Source organism: Charadrius vociferus, unplaced genomic scaffold, assembly GCF_000708025.1.
Source record: "Charadrius vociferus isolate BGI_N301 unplaced genomic scaffold, ASM70802v2 scaffold169, whole genome shotgun sequence".
NCBI lineage: Eukaryota > Metazoa > Chordata > Aves > Charadriiformes > Charadriidae > Charadrius > Charadrius vociferus.
In genome coordinates, this window is record NW_009652966.1 from 61,383 (window position 1) to 78,594 (window position 17,212).

The following is a 17,212-nucleotide window of genomic DNA, read 5'->3' on the forward strand; positions in this document are numbered from 1 at the left end:
CTCTTAGTGTGTTTTTATTTTTGTAGTCTCCTTCTACTTGTTTCTAAACTTTCTGTAAGGGCATGACAATGAAGCGCGCATTATTGCTTTTCAGAGAGGTGTTTATTGCCCTTTTCAAATATTGCGGTCTTCAAATATTTTCAGATAAAACTAGCTATATGTTAGTTTAACCTAGAATGTGGAGGCTTATTATTTCTTAATTTTCTCTTTCTGTTTTTTAGTATAGTCTTGAAAATACCTGTGATCAGTAATTTTACTGTTGGGTACTGGACTTAAAAATTACGTGTAGTTTTCATTATGTTAGCTGTTATTTCATGTTTTAAACCATATGGATCTTAGCTGTTTAATGCAGTCTGTGGTCAAAAGCCTATTTCTGGAGCCCTGATAATTGAGTCCAAGAGCACAGCGTAGTGTGAATAATTTGTCATGCTCTGCGTGTGGAGTTGAGAGAGAGAGGTTCAGCCTGGAAGCGTAATCATTGCACATAAGAAATTTCCACATAAGTGTCAATCTGAAGGTTTGAAGGAAGGAGGAGAGTTTATCATCAGAAAAATAAGAAAGTTAGGTATACGACAGGACTCCCTGAGAGCAAATAAACTAATTTTTGAAAGGAGCAGATATTTCATAGCCTTCAAATGATTGTTTTAAATGTCTGCTTTAGCAAATTACGCTTCTGGCATAGCATTTGAATGCCTGCGTGAGTTATGATGAAGCTACCCTTAGCAACTATAGAAAGTAAAATGGTGCATACACAGTCATGAAACTTCTGTATTCTTAAGATTAGCATGTTTCCTTGTATTTTTTCTTTTCCTTTTAAATAAAGGGTTTGGTGTTTCTAGTAACTGCCTTGCTTGAATAAGACAGCTGAAGAGTCGTGGCAAAGCTGATGAAGGAGTGCCAGCCATCTCCCTGATGGAAATGTCAGTATTTGAAAATGGTCTTACCAGCTTACCAACCCAAGGTCTTGGGAAAAACAAAACACTTGGTACAAGACCAAAAAAAAACCAAACACTTTTCTGTGAAACTACATCCTGTATACTACGTAGTATTTGCTAGATGAATAAAAGATGAAATTTGTTTCAGAAGGGTAAAGGTAATTTCAGTTACTAAAAGTTTACAAAGTCACTTTAGAAGGAGCTCACTGATTCCTTGCGTGTTCTGTCTTGGTCAGTAAAACCCTTTTCTGTTGGTTATTTCGACATCCTCCCATTTCCTTCTTTCATCCTAACCATTGTCCTTCAGGTCACTTTAAGCCACACTGAACTCTTCAGTTATAAACTGGAGGCAACTAATGCTAATGAGATGTGAATGAGTAGACCTGAACAGACTGGACAGTTAGTGACTGCCTCTGGTGATGTTATCAGATCACAGGGTTTTATTCGTCTTCCTAAGACTATGCTTTCCGAAGCAGGGTGCGATGGTGGCTGCTGGGGCATCTGAATGCCAGGGATTGCGGAACGGGGGCTGGAGTTTGCAGGAGACCGTGTCCAGACTGTTTTTCACCTCTGCAAATCTGTGCAAACTCTTGTTTAGGGGAATGAGTGCTCTCTGTGTAATAGAATAACTGAAAAGATAACTTCGATATGGGATGCATTCCTTCAAAAAAACAAAAATTTGAAAAGAAAGTAAAGCAGAATAAAACCTTTGCTGCCCAGTCACTTATAAAAAAAAATAAAATTAAAAGACCCTTACTTTAGATAACGTTTGTTTTTCAGTTGATAATATATTGTGGGCTGTGATGAGAATGGTGACATTTCAGATCCAAAGGAAAAACTAAATGTGCTCATAACTCTTCAGTTGCATATGTATGAAATTAATTCATCTAACAGGCAAAATTAAATAACATCTAGGAATTGTAATGTTGTCATTTCATTAGATTTCCTCACTTTGTATATGTTCGGTAATGTGGTCTACCTCCTGCAACGTAATTGACTTGTATTTATCCTAAGAATTAAAACTGTAAATCTGAAGCCTGTACCCTCTCGTTTAGTGCTTTCGAATACTGGAAGGAGTTTCCTGCAGAATACTACTCTGGTAAATCTTACTAAATCAAAATTCACCTCAAGAAAGAATTAAAATGAGGCCTCTGAAGGAAAAGATTGATGTGTGTCAGGCTTTAGTTTCAATCGATGATAAAATCGTTTCAAAGATTCTATCAAAAGAACAGTAAATCAGATTTGTAATTTTAGAAAGTGTTATGGCAGTTCACAAAGTTGTAGCTCTAAGTTTTTGAGTTCAAAGCATCTCAGCAATGTCAAATGTTATGACTGTACTCCCTAGAAAGAAAATGGCTACCAGATTACAGTAATTTAAAAATGAGTGAATAGATAGAAATAGCTTTTTAGTGGCATGATTAGGTATTTAAGTCTCAAGAGGTCATTTGTTTTTGTTTACTGCTCAGTAATTTAGGATTTTTGTGTTACTGTGGAACAGCACTAAATGGCAAATTGTAAATGGTTTAATGGTAAAAATCAGCCATCAGTGTTGAGTAAAATAAATCCATGTAGCTCCTCTAGAAGAACGCACCCTTCTTGTGTGTAATCAAGCACTGTAAGAACAATTGACTTGAATGAACTTTTGATGAGTTCTTAAATGTGCTCCCTTGAAAGTTGTTATCCTATGACAGATGGGAAGTAAACTAGCTAGGAGTTCAGAGAGGTCGGATAAGGCCAGCTATAAAGAGTTGTCTGCTTGTTGGTTTTGGTCGTTTTTTTTGTTTGCCCTTGTTCCCCCCCCTTCCCTTAATGACTTTTTGCTGTGGCATATGTGACTTTAAGTTCGCGCTCTAATCCAATTGTTTTGTTAAGTCAAATGAATATTTTTTGTTTTGCTTTGAATTTCAGCCTTTGCTTTTTGCATTAAATGTGCATTTTTAATTAGGATATGTTATTAAAGATTAGATTCTCACAATGGGGTGTGTGCCAGCTCTTGAAATGAAGTCATGCTTGTCAGGAGATAGTAAATAATAAGCTTAGTAAGGTTTAAAAGATGTCTTGCAAAACATTAGCCCCTGTAATGAGTGCAAAGTGGCAACAGCACATAAATATCAATTGTTTTTCTCCAGTGGATCCGTTTGAATATGAGTTTTCTTAATTTGAATTAAATTTTCTTTTGCCAGTTTAATGAAACAAGCAAGAAGGGATGTTTGTCTTTTGAGAAACCACAGTTTCCCATCCCAGAACAATGACTTGTTTTGAACTGCAGGGGAACAATCCGACATTCATACAATATCTTGTAATCTCTGTTCCCAAAACCACGTTAAAAATCAGAAACTGCTGTCCAGCAAATCCCCATTTAGCTGCAAGGGGGACTCTTGGATTCCCAGCTTTGCTTTCGGGGCTGTCTATATTTTGTTCTTCATTTTATCCAGAATCTGTTAATACTCCTGGGAATAAGGGCTGGGAGCATAAAGTTCCCTGTGCTCTTAAATACCTTGAGCATCGCAGCTGGTGTGTGTGTGCCTGTGTATGTGTGTGTGGCTGGTGTGCCCAGGGTGGCATCAACAAGAACAGGATGCGGAGACAAGGATGGGTCTGTCTCCATCCTAATTTGATCAGACAAAACTGTCTGCAGTCATGCTCCAAAAGATTAAGAGTGGCTTTCCATGACTGTGGTCTTAAATTCAGTCATCTAATTTCTGTCTTTAAGTGCATGAGTCGCTTGGTGGGCCTGGGCAGAGTGACTCCTCTGCTAATCATCTGCGCAGTGGGTTTTTCGTTGATGTTTCTGATGCATCCCCTGGCACCCGTGGGATAAGGAGGAGCAGGCGTAGCCCTTCTTTGAGGTGCACCTTTAGCCCAAAACAAGGAGAGAAGTGGGAACAGTATGTTGGGATACAAACGTATGATGTGGAAAGCAGAGTAATTTAAGTGGAGAGGAGAAAAAAAAGGCATAATATGTATATACACATATTCTCATCACTTTTGTTTTATGTTAAATTTGTTTTTCATTTTTTAAGTTACACTCGTACCATTTTTGAAATTGCATGTATAAAATAAATGCTTGACTCAGGAGCCATGTGGTATGACATGTAACCCTGGGAAAGAGACATTGCCATTGCTAATGAGCAAGTATTTCACTAAGATTAGTAAAAGAAGAGAAAACCAAGCCCAAATAAGTAATGAAGAAAATTCCCTGTATTTTAGTAATACAGAGTATTACTCTCCAAGTAGCCAAAACCTGTAGTATCTGATGCTGAAACTAAGTAGCCATTAGGCAAAGTAACAGCATATTGCTGTGGGTACCACACTGCTAGAGGCACCATTTTTGGCTAACAGGCAAAACTTGTACTCAGTACTGGAAGGCCTTAAAAATCCTACATGTCATTTTGTAAGAAACTCTTCTCCTGCGTGTCTGAACAAAATTACAGAAAATGGTTCTTTAAACTGCTGAATTTTTTCCTATGTGCTGCTGGATCCTCCGTGTTGTTGGCTTTACTGGGGAGTTACCAGTATTTCCGCGGCAGGTAAAGGGGCCGCTTGTCACCCCCTGCATCGCAAGTCCTCCGGCTCCTCCTCATTACAGGGGAGGGAGAAGGTTAAATGCCTTGTATCATCTCTAGTTTAAGTGCACTGAAGCATTTCTAACTGACTGGCTGCTTTTTTAATGAAAGAAATTTGTCTTGTAACAGCTTTATATGCCCAGCTAATTAAAACCCCTCCATTATGTTAGTCTCCATATATCCTGTTTGGTAGGCAGAAATTGTTTGCTCTTTGACAGATTCATTTCTTGTTGATGTTGGTTTTGTAGGGCGCCTCTGTCTTGGACTTGTATAACTTAGAAATAATAAGGCATTAAGGCATTTTATATCTTGGAAAACGCAAAGATTTGTTAATCATTAATATGGAAAACATTTTCAGTCTTGCTTAGTATCATAAGATACAATTTGTTCTGCATGTGTATATGCCTCAGCTTTATGGCAAGACTAAGTTGAGGGACATTTAGTTTGATATGTAAAGGTTGGGAATGTGTTTTAAATAAAGACACTGTTACAACACACGGTATGCCGTTGCTAGCAACCTTTTTAAAAGCTGTCAGGCAGGAAAAATGCCTTTTTTAGTGAAGAGGCAGGGTTGTCTGTACTTTCTTAGGCACTCGGTGTGGGTTGATCCCCTTCAGATTATCTGAAGCCTTGTGTGTTTTTCCAGTGGTGTCCTCGCTGCAGCGCTTTGATTTCTTCCATACGGATCTGAGCGTGCACAGGTGGGAGTTGAGGACTGCCATGCCGCCTGTCACTCCCAATTTGAGACCTGGAGGTCTGAGGAACTTCACCCAGCTGGGAAGCTGGATCAGCTGCTGAGACGGAGCCACCTTCTAAACAAATCACGCTTACCCTGCTTTTCCTCCTATCTTTTTCTCGTGCCAAAAGCTGTGGGGTGAGCTGAGGATTAACAATCCCATTAACTTTTGTCCCAGCTGTCAAGCAGTCCCTTGACAAATTCTTTGGTGGTCATGTTGGTGCAGATTCTGTACCACATTGAGAAGGGAAAAAAAATAATCATTATTAGTGATTTAAAATGTCACAAATGAGGTTTCTGTTCAGTATATTGTTACTGAGCCTGTTGACCAAACAAGTTGGGTACTTTTTGCAAATGTGAGAGTCTCAAATATGAAGACCAACCACCCCCACCTCTCCAAAAGCAAGGGGTAGAGAGGGGCTTGAGTAGGCACTTTTCCTCATCCCTACGTGGAGAATCATTCACCAAGGACGTTGCAGGCTGAAAGGTATAACAGAAAAGGTGAAGTGAATTATTGCGTAGGTTATTTGGAGGGAGAGATCTGGTAACCAAATGATGATTGTGCACGCTTCTGGCTGAGCAGTAGAAGCTGTCACAATTAGCCATCTGTTTCGCCATTATTCTGACTGAGTGTAGGAGGGGAGAGAGTGTTTGTAATTCATAACGTGGTATTTTGGGAGAGGCTTGGTGCTGGAAACCAAGTGGATGGGTGCCTGTTGTCTTAGGCTCTAGAATGTAGGCCCTGTATAACCTAGTTGGTCATACATGAAAAGAGGGGGGCAATATGTGAATAGAAGGAGAAAGAAGAGTACTGCAAGCTTTTTTGTTTCATATAGATTATCTGATTAAATTGTTTGGAGTAACAGGAAACCCTTCAGTGTAAAATTCCTGCCCGTTACAAATTATAGGTCTCCTTTGACATTCCTCAAAGCTCGTCACTGTTACGATGATAAGCGAGATGCTACAAAACAAAATTGTGCTGATGAAAAGTAAACAAATACATCATCAAAATCTTCTCATACAGCTTTGAGGAGCTTCTGAAGTAATATCAGTGCTTTGATGAGATACTGGTATGTGGTGTTGCTGTGGATATCGGCTGGATCTGCACCCGTTTGTTATGAGAGCAGGGAGGGCTTCAGTACATACTGCTCAGTAAGTTACCCATTATGAGTCAGGTCATAACAGGACTTTAAAGACTTTTAAAAATGCTCTACAGGTAAGATTAATACTTTGTTTGGTGAGTTTCAGTGGCCAGTCCAGCCCAAACCACCACAGTATAGTATGTTCATGTGTTAAAACAAGCTCAAAATATCAGATAGGGTCCTGGAGAGTACTCATCATTAATAATGTCACAATAACTTTACATTCTTGTAAGCTCTAGCTTTTATTTGTACCCGTATTTGTGATGGCTTTTAAAAGAATGTTTTCAGGGGTATTTACGGACTTTCTCAAGGAAAATTTGAAATGACATCATTTTACAGTTTGAGGCTAAGCCTTTTCTGATTTTGAGTTTGCATAGAAGAATTGGTGACATTTTAATATCAAGACTGGTAGGAAAAGAAGCCAACCCATTCTAACATAAAAATTATGGGGAAAACAAAGAAACTAATGCAAAATGTCTTGAATAAACTATGCACCATTTTCTTTTTTCATTTCACGGTGGTAACGTAGTATGAAAAATGCTTATGGCATTTACCATACGCCAAGGCAGACCTCAGGGAAGAGCAGGTGGAGACACTTAAACTTTTGGTAGAGGGACTAAAAGAAGGTGTTCCCTGGCTCTGGCTGTGGTTCGCCATTGTGAGGTTCCTGGTGCGGGCACCGAGCTCCAGATGTGTTGGCAGAGGCTTCCGCTGGTGGCTCTGTGGCCGTGCTGGGCTGGTGCTGGTGCGGGGCAGGGGAAAGGCATCTCCTGCCATAGCCCCGTGCCTCCCAGCAGCATTCCCGGGTTATTAACCTGCTCCCCGGGCAGGGGGTGAAGTTACCTGGCACGTGAGACGGGCCCGTGTCCAAAAGGAAGCGTGCGGGAAACTCTCATGGTTAACAAAGAAACCTCTTTCAGGTTGGTTAATCTGTAGAAGGCGAGGCGGGGGTCAATACCCTGTTTTTAATTAGAGTTGGGTTTCTGAAGTCGGTGGCTGCCCTTGTACAAAAGCGTGGACTGCGTGGAGCAGAGGGAAGTCAGAAAGCCGCCTCGGTAGGTAGGCGTGAGCTGAGACACTTGGGAAGTCCTGTAAGGCAGTCCTTTAAAGAGTAAATATGTGTAACGGGCGCTTAAGCGACCAGCTTTGCCATGTTCTGATTCTGACTCAAGCGAAACCAAAAAGTCAAGTTTATTCATCGCTCCGCAGTGTAGCGAGAAGCTTTGTAACAATTGACATTTTTGTCATGTTTTGAACACTCGTTAGCACTTCAGATTAGCTATTAAAGTACATGAAACGTTTAATCACCATGTCTTTTCTTGTTAGCAGTAGTCACTAGTGCAATGCTTTTTTTTAAAAAAAAAAAGTAATTAAGTGAAAAAATTGTACTTTAAAATTTTACTTGGGATGCAGTGGTTTCAAGCACTGAGATTACTGGCCTAAGCAAGCTACACTTTCTTCTCCATGAAATAATGTTTTAAAACTCTCGAAATCTTAAAATAGTAATAAAATAACTCTAAATGTCATGCAGAAGCCTGAAAGATCCTCATTTACTGCCTCTAAATGTTTGGTCATTTTTAATGTTTGGTGCAAAGGTGAATACTTTTACTCATGATTGAAACGAATGATTTCTCATCTTCTAAAGGTCTCCTATTTAATGAAATATTACAAGCGTGATACAACATTGGTTCTGTAACAGTGACACATTCATTGAATTTCTTTTTTCTTCCCTAGTACTAGTTAGTTATTTAAAAAGGTATTTGGAATAGACTTCTGACTATCTTTAAAAAGGAGCTCTCTCAATTATAAATTAGAGGCAATATTACAAGCCTCAGAAATCCTCAAAGTACTGAAGTACAGTTTTTTATTATATTTTTCAGCCTGATATTCAAAAGGTTCCAAATAACAGTAAAATAAACCGGCTAATTCCTTCAGGGGTCTGTAATTGTAGGACCTTTTTCCTAAATGGAGATCTGTTCCTCTACACAAAATTGGCATTTAATCAAAATAATTTTCATGTAACTATTTGTATTCTAAAAATACAGAATGTGTGAAAGATTAAAAGCAAACACTCATTTTTAATAGTATATTCCGGGGAACTCTGAAGGGAATGCCCTGGAAAATACCAGTGAAAATTTGCTAATCAACCCCCTGTCCTTCACTTTGCTGTTGTAAATGGCCACGACCTGCCCCAAGCTGTGGTGGGAGAAGTCTTCGTGATGAAGCTGTGCTGTGAGGATGTTTTTTTTGCCAGCTTTGCTAACGATGAGGGCGCAGGCAGCTCCGCACGGGCGGCGATGCCCCGGTGATGCAGTGCGTGGCAAGGCAGCAGGTGGGATCACATCCCATGGGGAGGGGAGGAGGCAGGCTGAAACGCTGGGCCAAAGCGAGAAGATGGGGGCTGTGGCTTCTTGTAGCTTCTGCCCTGGCCTTGTTGGGAGTGGGTGGCTGGTTGTCCTGCTGCCCACGTGGGGAAGCTCGGAGCAGAGGTCAGATGGGTTTTGGGTAGAGATAGGGGGTGGTCAGACCAAAGTCTTCCCCAGCTGGAACGGATGCAGCGAGGGACCCAAAGTACCCATGCTGCAAGGCATGGGTGGGGAGGAATGGTGGTGGGTTTGTACGTGGGAATTGGGGATGAGACAGAGGTGACTTTTTTGGCTGCTGTTCCCAGTTGCATTGATGAGTTGGGACTGGGCTGAGATGCATTTCTTTCTCCTCACCTCAGCCACCCCTGAAGAAAAACAGTGGACTGCAGGTGATGACTGCTGCAGTTCTTTGGGAAGAACTGAGATGCAGGAAAATAGATTTTTGTTTCTTGCAAATGCTGAAGGGTAAAGTTTTCTTTTAGAAGTAACTGTGAAAACCTGACCAAGAGAAACAATACCTTGTTGTGTTTTTCCTGCATGCCAATGGGGTAAATTTTCCTATTGTCATTTAGAGGATGCTGAGTGATGAGGATTGAGTTTGCAGAAGAAATTCTTCTCCTTTTCTCTAGAGCTTAGCTTCTTTCATACAGCGGGGGGCGGGGGGGGGGGAATAAACAACCTCTCTGCAGGCCCAGCTGAATTGTAACCTTGGTGGTAAGCAGTGAGGAGGGTGAAATTGGAAGAGTAAGATGCAAACAAAAAAAGGACAGTTATTGCTAGAACTAAATATATTTTTGTGGGCATGACAATACAGAAAATATTTCTTTTAAAAAAGGGAAGAAGGATTGTATATACTTCACAGCTTGTAGAATCCTAAAAATATGTTTATCCTTGACAAAGTGTCTTAAAGTCTCAGAAACAGTAAGACGTTAAAAGCATCTCACAAGGAGGCATCTGGGACTCTGCCGCTTGAGATTTCACTGCGGGGTTTGAGCTGGAGAGCTTCTTCCTGTGGGTAGTGTGTTAGGTTTTGAGGTTCTGCAGAAAGATTAACTCCTTGAAGTTTAATTACCAGCTATTGCATGCTCAAAACACTGGCTAATTTGTTGGGGTTTTTTTTTCTAATACACAGCATGGGAAAGTCTTGAAGACCAAATTCGGAAAAAATGGGAATTGAGTTTTTCTGCCAATATTTCTGCATTTCTGGATTAAAAAAACCCCACACAACAAAAACCAAAAATGAAGGAAGAAGTCAGTAGGCCTTATGGTTGTATAAAACTGTACTAGAAATAATTTTGGAACATCTTCTATATATTACACTGGCTAATACTGTGTGTTTAATGGAAAAGCTTTTTCTTTAATACCTCCAAATGATTTTGAGGCTTTCACAATATTCTAAGGTAATCACGTTAATTTCTGAGAGAGAGTGTAAAGGGCATATTTAAGTCTGATGTTTGTACCTTCCATAATATTGATTAAATTATTTAGTCTCTGCCCGCTAAGAGCTGAAAGGAGATGAGTAACTCTGCAACTTCCCACTAGAACTAAAGCTTCATCGCCTAACAAGATGCGCAAACTCACCCTTACATAAAGCACTAGCATGATCTCCTCTAGTTTCGGTAGGATTATTTGTATGCTTGAAGTTAAAATCCTGTACAGTCTCAGAAATGAGGCCCATATTTGAGAAATGCGGTGTAGCTGAGGTACATACACCTTGGAAACCTTACTCTGGGGATTTTCTGATTTTGACTTCTTTATTTCTGCAGCATTAATATTGCATTCATGCTAACATCTAGCATTCAATTTGTGTATACTTAGTTACTTTATTGAGGATGGTATGGTTTTGGGTTGCCAATAACTGAAAATAATGTAATAATGAATAGTTCTGCAAAAGTGCTTGTGTACAGACACTGTTCCTCTGTTTTATCTGGGATGAAGGGTTTACTTTCTGGGAAGCTAAAAAAAAAAAAAAAAAGGCAGTTCTTGTTTGTGGTGTCTGTATCCTCAGAAGCTTTTTCTAGTTGTTCTCATCCAAGGCATTTTTAAAAGATTACTTTCTCATTGCTTTTGTTTGATTTCTTTTAATTGTTTTAGAACATTTGGGCATTCACAGGGCATTTTTCTGCTCAAGATGGGAATAGGCCTTCTTGAGATTATGTAGAAAGTACTGTTGCTCCCAGCTGTCTTAGATAGATATTGAAACTTGCTAATTTACTTATTAAAATTCTTTCAAAACTCAAAAATTTTAGGATCTACAGATTTAAGTTGAACTATGAAAACCTATAATCCTCTGCATCCAAATTAGCCTTCCTCATCGTATGTGCAGAAAGGAGGGGAGAGACATTTTGGGATGGAGTTCAATAGCATCAGGCCAAACACTGAAAGATTGTTTGCACAGCTGTGTCTAAACAGTGACCAAGCTGTTAAACAACCTAGTGGGGGGAAAATGAATAGAAACTCCTGTTGGCCAGAGGACCGAGTTTCCTGGACAGTGCTCAGGACGTTATGAAGTCATTGCACATGCTGGGTCAAGGCTTTTACCCGTATTTTCCCCTTGCGCTTGGGAATAATTCAGGCTTTGCTTTTACATAATAACGTAATTGGGTTAAGCATCTGAACAAAATTCTGTATTGACGAATGATGGACTGTACTGTACCCACCTATAACTTCAATTAGGGAACCTTTCCCTGCCAGTGAACCGATTCACTGATGTGAGAGGAGACAGTGCCTGTATATCTGTCTTGCTTCCTTGCAAATTGTAGATTATGAAACTGGACTACTGAGCAATAATTTAATCAGTGGCATGAGAAGAGCATTAAGCTCCATTAAATGTTGGGTCACCATCAATGTCAGATGAGTATTAAATTATGGCTTGCAACTTAGCAGTACTCATCCAAAAGGCAGTGCTTAGGTTCTTGGCAAGCATAGAACAGTTTATTATGGAACAGATGCTTCAGAGCTCAACGTATGACTGAAGGGTCAAGTTGTGTCAGAGAAGATGGGCCCAACACTAATGTGGTGCTCAGACTTTGTCAGACACGTTAGCGAATCGCTCCCTACCTGAACAGCATGGGTTAAAAGTGCTTCATTAATAGGATCTCCTGTTGAATGCTTGGAAATCAAAGCACTGCTCTGGCTGCCAAAGACAGGCTTCTAATGTGAAGAGGTTGTCATAAAATACTCTCTGCAAATGGTGGAGATGCAGTTCTCCTGATAAGGAGGGAGGATCCCTACAGGCTGCTCAGAGTTTGAATTTTTATGTAGAAGAAACACTATTTTCTTCCTGGTTCTGGCACGGCATGATACTGCCAGCCTGCTATTTGGAGAGTTACTTTAATACCTCTACTGTTACTCACGGATTTTCCAAGTAAGGGCAGTAAGGTGAAACTAGTACCGCTCTTTCTGGGTGGCTTTGCTGATGCTAGCAGCTTTCGTGCAACAGCTAAATCATTGAGGCTCTTGTCAGTCTGCTGTACGGCTCCTGCCTCCTAGGAAAGCCATGTGCTGCAGGAGATGCTGAACTTGGAACTATGCAGGGAGAGAGAGGAGGATGAAAAATGGATGCTAGAATAAAATGTGTTTTTCCCATTCCTGTTTAGGTGCCACAGAGAATAAGGAGGAAATAAAGAAGAGAATGGGTTGGGCTGGTAGAGTAACAGATGTGCTAAGGGAAATTTTTGCTGGTGGTGGTGCTGGGAATGGAATAAATGAGAGTAACGTTTGATATTGGTAAAGCTTACCTGGTCTTTACTCAGCCTCTAGTTTGATGGTACAATAGGTTCTCCAAGTGGGAATCCTAACAAACCCATCTGCTGAAGATGGTGGTTTGGGTTCTTCCCACAGTCTTGTCCATGGTTAAGATTTTCTTATCTGACTGTAACCACAGGTTGGCCACATAGTTTTGCTGGCGCACAGTATCGTGGCAGGATATTTCAAGCTGTATTACAGGTTTTCATCTATTAAGGATTGCACCACTGGTGCTCAGGTGTTACCGACCAAATTTTTCCTGGTGTGCAAAACCCCATAGTACACCTGTGGCAGTGGGCTGCAGATGGAAATGTTGCAGTTCCAGCTGAGGGAGCCTGGGACAGCTGGGCAGAAGGCAGTGGTTTTCAGGGAGGAATCATACCGACCAGCTGCAAGATTGGCTGACTGAGCCACTGGGGCAGCGTGCTGACAAACCACTCCAGTCAAAAGTCTCCAGAATCTCCTTCTGCCCATCAGTTGCACCCTAAAGTTTGGTGTTCATTTGCTTGTTAAAAAAGTACAGGCCCAGAAGTCTGTATGTCCTACATTGCTGTACTGTTACTTTTCTTTTCAAAAATATACCAACTTGTTGACATTTTAAGATGAATCTATTAATATTAAAGCTTCAGATTTTTTTTCCATTTTCCACTTTTTTCCTCGTTACAGTTCTGAAGCTGGCTGTTATGCAGAGAACCAGCTCTGAAGGGGACTTTAGCAGAGCAGAACCTGTTGTGAGAAGGCGAATTGCACCTTATCTTTATAAGGATTAGAATTGCCATTTCCTACCAGTGCTTCGTGCGTGCTTTATTATTAAAAGCCTTGTTATTTCAGAAATAGTTCAACTTAGTGACGAGATTCTGGAAGAACCGAAGAGTGTTAAGGTATTACTGTTTCCTAACAGGAGGCTGAAATAATACATAAACACTAGGATGCATGTGATGCAGTACAAAATCAGAATACAGCTGATAAATACGTATTTAACAGACTGGTTGGCATTTGGAAATGACGGTAGAAATGATGTATTTGATACATTAGAACAGGTACTTGAAATAAATATGTCCTCTGTCTTTCAAAAAAATCCCCACCCTTTAAGTTTCACTCAGGTTCAGAAAGCTTATATTTAATGAGACCAAATGAGTCTGTGGCAGGTAACATGGACAGTCTTCCTTCAGTCTTTAGCAACAAGGAGGAAGGCATGCAAAATCAGCCAGAATTACTGTGATCAAAATATTAATTATTATTAATTCATTCAGCTTTTATGACTACTTGAAATGACATCCACCTTATGTTTCTGGTACACTTTAAAGAATAAATATGGAATAAGGAATCTCATACAGTAGGAAGATTAGTACATATAATGAGTCCTGTTAAAATCTGCAGAGTGAAAATGTAAATTTATTTTTTTTTACTTTTTGGTTTCATTTTTTTTCCCAATTTTTGAATAGGTCTGGATGAGGCGCTAACAAAAATACTTAATATTTTTATACTGGTACACCCTCTGCATTACTTTTCAATGGAAAGTAAATAATGCTTAAATGGGCAGGAGTTACAGAGCAAGACCAAGAAGTATAGTACAGTTGGCTATATATAGCTAACAGAAGAAGCATTTAAACAGCATTTACATCCTGGTGATGTCTTGTGGAAATGAGCAGGAATATCCATAATCAGAACACTTAATCCCATACTGACTGATACAAGTATTTAGTTCTACCAGCCAGGGATATTGCAGGATAAAGGATGGAGATCACACAAAGGAAACCCAAGCTCAAAATTAATTGATTGGAAAATCTTTATATGTTTTTTTTTTTTTTCTTCTTTTATGTGGTAAGCTATGGTGACAATATACCAGAGCTTGTGGAACTGCAACCTTGTTCCATCTCAACTCTGGTTTAGTCTTCTCTGCCGTGCCTTCTGCATGGCTTTGGGGCAAGGCTGTTTGTAAGTAGCGCTAAGCAAAATGCACAAGAGCATCACTTTACCTTGTGCTGCCTTCTGGAGGGCTCCATATGAATAGAGCTCTCGCTGATGGCGTGTTTTCTGTGATGTTTCTGGCCTCTTTCTACAGAAGTTGCTTTCCACAGAATTGCTTGGGAGGCCCGAGCATGGTGCGTATCTTCCACCTCCCTCTACGTTCCCTGCAACAGCAGCAAAGTGTGGGGATATCAGGTTTTTCTTTGGGTTTCCCAGCATTAGGCCTCTGAATTGGTTAACTGAATGTGTGTATGTGTGCATTATAACGTTTGTGCAAAACATTACAGTTTAGTGCTACTAAGTTTTCTAGTGTGTAATACTAATATTTAATGAAGTACCTCATCTTCTCTTTGGGGAAGAGCTTCAGGGACAGCAGTTTCATATCATTAATTTAGTGCTATGCAGTTAATAGTTGAAAACAAATTGTTATTAATTTTGTGTGACACATGTACACATTACTTTCCGTGTGAAGGTTCACTTCTCTTTCCTGGAGATATAACATTGACGAGACTTGAAAGAGACTAATACGTCGCTGTAGATTAATTCAGTCTTTGAAGGGTCTAATTCCTAGTTACTGCTTTTTGCTCATAAGGATAAATTGTATGAGCAAGTGATTATGCAAAATGAGAAACTAGCTAAAGTGTAACTGAGGTTGTCACTTCAACAGCTGTTTTTTTTTTTAATGTATTTACAACTTATGCAAAGCTGAAAACATTATTTTAAAAAGTATATTGCAGAAGAAAATAAAAAACTAACAAGTATATTTTTCCATGATCCAGTTGTGTGGGTTGCGCTCCCACTTTACAGGCTTATGGTTCATATTGTAGATTTTACATTATGGAATATGTTCTTCTGTTTTAGCAAGCACTAGGAAACAGCAGGCACGTAAAATTGTCCTTGCATGTACTTTTCTGCAAAGCTTTCTACTTTCAATATAGCAGATTGTCTTAGCCAAGAAGCTTAAAGCTGAAATGTTTTTCACTTCTTAACATACACAGGATCTGTGCATATCAGAATGTAATAAAGCTGTACTTGTAGGATTGTTTGTAAAGTTACTTGAACATATTCTGTCCGATTGTGGGTGATGTCATTAGGGTTCTGGCTTAATTCTGAAATCCTTCCTGGGAGAAGGCAGATAGAGCCAGTGAATGCTGGATGATTTTGCTGGTATTAAAAGGAAAATCAAATCTAGGGGATGGAAGAATAATTTGGAACATGGATGGAAGTCATCATATAAGCACTCCCAGCCAAGCTTGGCATCTTGTCTGCTGTTGCTCCAGAGAGAGGTTCGGTGTAAGCATGGCAAAACTGAGGAGTTGCTCATGTTGCAAAATGCATTGCTTTGATTTTAACCATGCTGCTGGGCTGCACGAAATCCGCATACCCTGTATGATGGCATTACTAAATAAATCTTACAAGCTTTATCTGAACCATTAACAGATTTCTCCAGTGGTGGGAAACAGTGTAAAGTACTGAGGTAAAGGAAAGCTTTAACAACTGCTGTATTATGTCTTTGGGGCCACGGTGTTCCAGCTTGCTCCAAAAGGATGAATTCTGACATAATAAATTCTTGGCAGCAAAGCTGGTTTTGGTGGTGAAGAACTATAATAAAGGCTGTGGCAGAGCTTATTTGACTATTTTGCGTAATAGCATATATTAGCCCATGTGAGGGAGGGAGAAGAGGAGCGCCCTTCTTGTGACAACAACAGTGTGTTTAATGTGGCTGCTCCGGAGCGTGCTGTAAAAATGCAAACACAGGAAGGCATTTGAAAGAACAACCAGTACTTATTTACTTACTTGGTTAATGTCAGGGGTGTGCTTGGCTTACATAAATATCTTCTGACCATTTTACATATTATACTTGTTTTTTTCCCTTTAATATATGATTCATTTATGTTTTGCGGAGGGGTGGGACGGTTACTGAGACACCGTGTGTGAAGCGATGGAAGTGATGAATATTAGGAGTGCAGCTTTCCTTTTCTTCTTCAAGACACTCCTACACATATCAAAGTATTTGACCAGTGATTTTAAGTTACAGATGTTTCTTTGTCATGTGGAGGGGGATGTACAGCTTTTTCAGCCCACAACCCTAAAACCGTCCCAAATCTCACACTGTGCTGAATTGTGTGAGCTTCTGCTTAAAGAGAGCTCCAAGCCTGGGAATTGCATGGGCGTTGTGAGAAGAAAGAATGAACGGGAGGGAGTTCACTCAGACTTTGAAGAAACTTTTCTTCCTGTCTGCCTGCTCTAGGCTTGGACACTTGATGGCTTTCAGGTCCTATAGTCATGTGCTAGTGTGAAGCGCAGCTGCAAATAATCACGGGAGACAGTGAAAAGCTATGGAAAATGAAGACTTTCGTATCTTAAGTCCTGAGGGTTGGTTTTTTTTTTTTTTCAGCTTTATAGCCCTTTCTAAACTGTTGAAGAAGCCAATACCACACCTATTTAGACAAAGCCTCCCATCCTTAGGGGATACGGTGGTTGCATTTCAATGCTTGCAGTCATATTTGGGAATTTGGTAGTTTGTTGTTGCTATGTGGTGCAAAATTGTTCGGAGGACAGGTGCTGTGTGTTATTGCAGTTGCGATTGGAGATGCAGAGCCGTAGCCCCAGGGCTGGGACAGATGGAGGGCAGGGTTGCTTTGAGCGGACTGCACCCTCGCTGGTCCTGTTATGCTGGTGGTGTGCTTGAACCTGGTGGTACTCACTTCAGCCTGGTATCGTCGGTGCTCGCTGCTTGCTTGGGAGA